A 5,977-nucleotide genomic window follows, 5' to 3' on the forward strand; every position below is an offset into this window, starting at 1 on the left:
TTTTCTGGTTGGGTGTTTTTTGCTTCTTCGTATTTCAAATCTTTGACCTGATTCTTGCGATCATCTGGTCTGCTGTTGGGAGTCTGTATAATATTCTTTATTTCAGTCCGTGTATGCTTAATTTCTAGTTGGTCCTTTATCACAACATCGAGGGTCTCACTAGATTTCTTAAGGATCTCAATACATTTATCGGCGGTTTCCATAAAATTCTTGAAAAATCTTAGAACCGTGGTTTTGAACTCTATATCCAGTCGTTTGCTGTCCTCCATTTCTGTCATTTGTGACCTGTTTCTTTGTCTTCGCATTTTGTCTGCTTCCCTGTGTTGGTAGAGTGGTTTTGTGTGCTAGGTGTCCTATAGGGCCCAGTGGCTCAGCCTCCCCAGTTACCTGAGGTGGACACTCTTGGTGCACCCCCTTGTGGGCTTTGTGCACAGTCTTGTTGTAGTTATGCCTTGATTGTTTTAGGTGTCACTGGGAGGAATTGACCTCCAGGCCAATTGGCTGTGAGAATCAGCTGTGTCTATGGTGGGAGAACTTCTGTGCTGAAGACACCCTTCTGGGGCAAGACTTGCTTCAGTGGGGCTTTGGTGCTCACTGAGTCTGCCCCCTGAGTGTGTCCCTTATGGATCTGAGGAGTTGTAATCTGGATGGTCCCACTCTGACCACTGGGTACACTGGCTCTTGGATCTCTAAAGAGGTGCTAATTTAGCCTCTGCCTGAGGCTACTCAGCAGGAGCTACGAAGATATCTGCAGATTCCCCTTCCTTGTTTGGGGTTTGGAGGTGCCCAGATGAGGCCCAGCTGTGAAGCAATGCAAGCTGCTGTGGGACCTTGGGCCTTCTCTTGGAAGTTCTAGGTCTGTCTGGCCCAGCTGCAGTTTGTTAGGTAATTTTCAGATTGCAAAGGGCCAGGGTGGATGCAACACAGGGGAACACTACACAGGTGAACACATATGTAAAAATGCACTGAGCTATACAAATTAAAATCTGTGTACTCTACTGTATAGTTAATACATTTTAAAGTACTTTTGTAGAAGAATATTGAATTACTTGAGGAAATATTTATGATATATTGTTGAATGAAAGAAAAGTGGTTAAAGGGCAATAGGTGTAATATGATCCCCCAAAAACATTATATGATTATGATGATTATGGTGTTAACCTTGAAAATAAAATGTTGTTACAGTAAATGTTTCAAGTGCATTTACATATTAACAGACTAGCTAGTCTGCAAAGATGACTACACTCCCACAATGAACTACACTTCCAAATATTCCTGCCTTGTAGAATCCCCTCCCACACTGAACCTGGGCTGGCCTGTGACTCCAGGGGAAATGTGGTCGACATTCCAGCCTAACCTTTAAGAGGCTCAGCAGTGCTGCTTCTTGTCTCTTGGATCACATGCCTTTAGGAACCTTGAACCATTATCATGTGAGAAGTCTGGCTGTCCTGTTGGAGAAACCATATGGAGAGACTATGCGGAGATAGCATGTGGAAAGAGAGCCCCAAGCCTGCGTAGAGAGAGCGCAGGAGAGAGAGAGACGGGACCTGGCTCCCCACCCTTTCAGCTGAGTGCAGATTTAACCATCCCTCCAAGGCCTCATGGGACTGAACCGTCAGACTCTCCAGCCTCGATGATTGCAGCCCCAGCTGATACCACAAGAAGTAGATCACCCAGCTGAGTCAGTCAAATAATGAAATGGTTGTTGTTTTAAACTACTGAGGTGAGGGGTGGTTTGTTACCCAGCAAGGGGTAACTGGCCCAGCTCAATGTCTGCGAAACTGTTCACTAACATGGCAAGTTCGCTGTCTATACTGCTTGTCCCACACGCCCTCCACCCTCCTGTGCTCCTCATGGTGAACACCGCACCACCACCCACAGAGTTGCCCAGCAGCCCCACAGGTGGGGAGGGGAAACTCGTTTGATTATAAGCTGTGATACCAGTGTCACTCCATCCCCAGAACTCAGCCCAGGCCTAGCAATTGTGCTGCTCAAAATTCACTTATTGAAGGAGACAACGAATACATTCAATTCCACAAATTATTCTGTCTTCTCACACTTCCATTCCCCGGGCTGATTCTTTTACGCCCAACACTAGCCCATTAATAATTGATTCGCTTAACTCTTAGATTAAGCTGGAAGTCACCTTTTCCAAGGTGTCCTGCTGCTCCCCTCGCCCCAGCCTGGCCATTAAGGTCTCCTCCTCTGTGCTCCATGCATGGATAGAGGCACGACAGCCCAATAAAAGCAGCACAGGAAGGCAGGTTGCAAAGCCTGCCTCTGCTGTGTGTTGAGGGAACCGTTTCTTTGAAATGCCTCCTAAGGCCTTCTCCCTCATCACCGGGCAGGTTTGTTTCCTGCAGCCTTTCCACCTTTGAAGCTCAGCCATGAGGGTTTTCACTCAACTAAGATGCCTGAGCAGGTGCTGCCTGGAACACAGAGGTCCTCGATGTGCTTTGAGCCGCAGGCTGACTTACTAGAGTCAGGTAGTGAGATAACAGTCAAACCATTCACACGTGGAGAGAGAACAGGCTTTCTAAATTCCAAATTTTCAACTTACAGCTGCTCAATAGCCGGGCTTGGCTGATTTGAACTAGATAATTTGGGGTCTAGATAGTCCTGGGTGACTTCTGGGGGGGAGGGGCTTGCAAGGAGCTGGGGCCTGCCATGGCACACCCAGGTCGGGGGAGCTAAGTGGAGCAGGAGAGCCCCTAGGGTTGGGTCAGGTCAGAGCAGAGACATGGGAGACCTGGGGCACCAGCTGGAGCTGAGGTGAGATAAAGTCGGCTGGGGACGGGTGGGGGTGGGGCACGGGATTGAGGAGTGGGTGAGTTATAGAGACTTTAGACTCTGATGGTGCTTAAAAACCAGACCTCAAATCAGGTCAGCTGCACACCTGCCAGCCCCAGGGCCTGTGTAGCTCCCAAACAATCAGGTGGGACCTGCAGAGCCCCTCCCCAGCTCATCACCCAAATACCAGGGCCGAGGGGCCACTCCTCAGCCAGTGGGAGCCAGGGTAGAGAGGTGTGTCAGGAGGAAACGTGAGCTCCTGCTTGAACCCAGGTGAATGTTAGGAACGGGGAGGGGGATGAAGGAAAGAGCCCCAGTAGGCAGCTGGATTTCAAAATCACTGTCTTACACTACAAAGGGCGGGGAGAGATGGAGCTACATATCAGGAGCATGGTTATGTTGGTGCTGCCGTCAGCGGGAAGCTCACCCAGCATGAGATGAGCTTGGTCACAGAGGAGCCTTGGTTTTGCACGTCTTGAGTGTAGTGTGTCAGTTTCAACTCTGATTACCCAGACAGGCTGGGCAACCTTGATCAGGTTGTTAACCTCTCCAGGCCTTAGCTTCTGCATCTGTAATGTGAGGGTAATTGCCCTAAATGAGGACTAAATGATATAAGATCTTGTAGGAACAGTGCTGGAAGCAGAGTCGGCCCTGAAAAGGTGGCAGATGTGACTTGTCCCTCTCTGATAAGACCACTGAATTGTCATGGCTGGTTGTCTTCCCCGTCTCATTGTCTAAGCATCCAGCTCATGAGACCAGGGGCAACTCAAGGACAGAAACTCCATCTTACTCAGTTTGTGTCCTGAGCACTGAGCCTACTGCTGGGCCCACGCTTGTTGAATGAATTTATCTGGAACAATACAGAGAAGCGGGCTTAAAGCTGGAGGCCTCCGAAGGACTGGCAGGCAGTCTAGAGAATGAGGCTCCCCAAACTCATGTTGGCGTCCTGCCTCCTGAGGCTGCCTTTGTCCCCAGGGGTCTGGCCCTGCCCCTATGGTGCCAGAAACTGCCAACAGAAACCGTGGGTCTGGTGCTGTGGGTCGCCAGTCAAGGCAGGCCCGAGCCCTTACTGTTCACAAAGACTGTCAGATGTTAACGGCAGGAGGACGCTGGCCATCTGCCATTGGAACCTGAACAGCTGCCTGGCAGGGAGAGGCATACAGCCTGTTCACTGAGAGCCTGGAGGGGAAGCTTAAGGTCTAAGAAATGAGTGAGGAGTCAGGCAGGAGAGAGCGATGGGGCGTCACTCAACTAGAGAGCATACATATTGGCGCTGTGCATTGGCTCTGTGCCCGCAGTGTGCCCAGACTTTTTCTGTGTTATCTCTCCGCATCTTCGGAGCAGCGTTCCTGAGAAAGTATGCCTACTCCCAATTTACAACTGAGAAAATGAAAGCCACAGAGTTCAAGTAATGTTCCCAGGGAACAGAGCCAGCAAGGGGTGAGCAGACAATGGGGGCCAGTCTGGGCCCACAGGGCCCGGCACACCCACAGACGCGGGGCACCCTGGATCATACCCGTGCTTCCCACAGCGGTAGAATGCTCGCTCCCCAGCTGGGACATGCTCCTGCCGCTCATCTTTCTGACACGGCCACAAGTTGCCACATCTTCTCTCTTTTCAGTGCCCCCACCAAACGTGGGCAAACATCTCCGATGAAATCAGACAGCAGAGGGTGCGAGGTGTTGCCCCGCCTCAGCCCAGCTCTGCTCTATGCAGCAGCTCTCTGACCTGTGTTAGCTTTTCTGCCAAATGAGACTGGCTGACCCCTAAGGCCTCTGGCTCTAACAGGCACAATGCCGTGAGCTGCTACCCGAAGTGATTCCACTGCACAGGATCGTACCCAGCCTGACTGAAGATTATCAACCCCAAACGGGATCCGTTTTAAATGTCACACTAGGAACGTGTCCTTAGAAATAAATTTGTGCGATGAATGGCAGAGTCTGGCTCCCAGGAAAAGGAAAAAATAAAATAAGCATGTCTCTATCGAGTGCAGGGACCTCAGCGCTGACTTTGAACATCACAGAAGCTCGGCATGGAAAACTGGCGGGCCCTGAGGCTGTGCTGCCTACATACAGGGACAGGTGTGGCTTGAACGCGTGTGTTCCCTATTAGCAGGCTCAGCCTCCACCCAGAAATCTTGAAAATCTCTTCACTAAGTAGTCCGGACAAATGGTATCAACTCTATGCATTACACGAACACTCCAGTCCACAGGGCAGCACAGTATAGGAAAGACTTACTAAGGGAATAAAACTTCCAAACCTAGAGATTTTATGCCACAGGAAAACCATGCTCTTTCCTGAGTACAGCATCCATTCCTTCCAAAGCACTTCAATGTATCTTCTCCGTAATTCCCAGTGCATGACAGACAGATAAGCTGCACCCTCATGTGTGCAGCCCTCAGTGTACAGCCCTCAGTGTACAGCCCTCAGTGTACAGCCCTCAGTGGTACAGCCCCTCAGTGTACAGCCCTCAGTGTACAGCCCCTCAGTGTACAGCCCTCAGTGTACAGCCCCTCAGTGTACAGCCCTCAGTGTACAGCCCCTCAGTGTACAGCCCTCAGTGTACAGCCCCTCAGTGTACAGCCCTCAGTGTACAGCCCCTCAGTGTACAGCCCTCAGTGTACAGCCCCTCAGTGTACAGCCCTCAGTGTACAGCCCCTCAGTGTACAGCCCTCAGTGTACAGCCCCTCAGTGTACAGCCCTCAGTGTACAGCCCCTCAGTGTACAGCCCTCAGTGTACAGCCCCTAAGTGTGCAGCCCTCAGTGTACAGCCCCTCAGTGTACAGTCCGCAGTGTACAGCCCTCAGTGTACAGCCCTCAGTGTCCAGCCCTCAGTGTACAGCCCTCAGTGTCCAGCCCTCAGTGTACAGCCCTCAGTGTCCAGCCCTCAGTGTACAGCCCTCAGTGTCCAGCCCTCAGTGTACAGCCCTCAGTGTCCAGCCCTCAGTGTACAGCCCTCAGTGTCCAGCCCTCAGTGTACAGCCCTCAGTGTCCAGCCCTCAGTGTACAGCCCTCAGTGTCCAGCCCTCAGTGTACAGCCCTCAGTGTCCAGCCCTCAGTGTACAGCCCTCAGTGTCCAGCCCTCAGTGTACAGCCCTCAGTGTCCAGCCCTCAGTGTACAGCCCTCAGTGTCCAGCCCTCAGTGTACAGCCCTCAGTGTCCAGCCCTCAGTGTACAGCCCTCAGTG

The 5,977-nt window shown here is 51.4% G+C and overlaps 1 long non-coding RNA gene across 1 annotated transcript in view; it reads right to left on the minus strand.

Moving 5' to 3' along the window:
- Positions 1-5,179, minus strand: part of LOC106726218 — a 9,807-nt gene extending 4,628 nt beyond the window's left edge. The window contains exons 1-2 of the long non-coding RNA XR_001362244.1: positions 4,307-5,179; positions 1,358-1,448 (exon numbers count right to left, since the gene is read on the minus strand). This is a non-coding gene — a long non-coding RNA (uncharacterized LOC106726218). The remainder of the gene's footprint in view (positions 1-1,357; positions 1,449-4,306) is intronic.
- Positions 5,180-5,977: the final 798 nt, after the last annotated feature.

The sequence above is a fragment of the Myotis brandtii genome, unplaced genomic scaffold (assembly GCF_000412655.1).
Source record: "Myotis brandtii unplaced genomic scaffold, ASM41265v1 scaffold240, whole genome shotgun sequence".
NCBI lineage: Eukaryota > Metazoa > Chordata > Mammalia > Chiroptera > Vespertilionidae > Myotis > Myotis brandtii.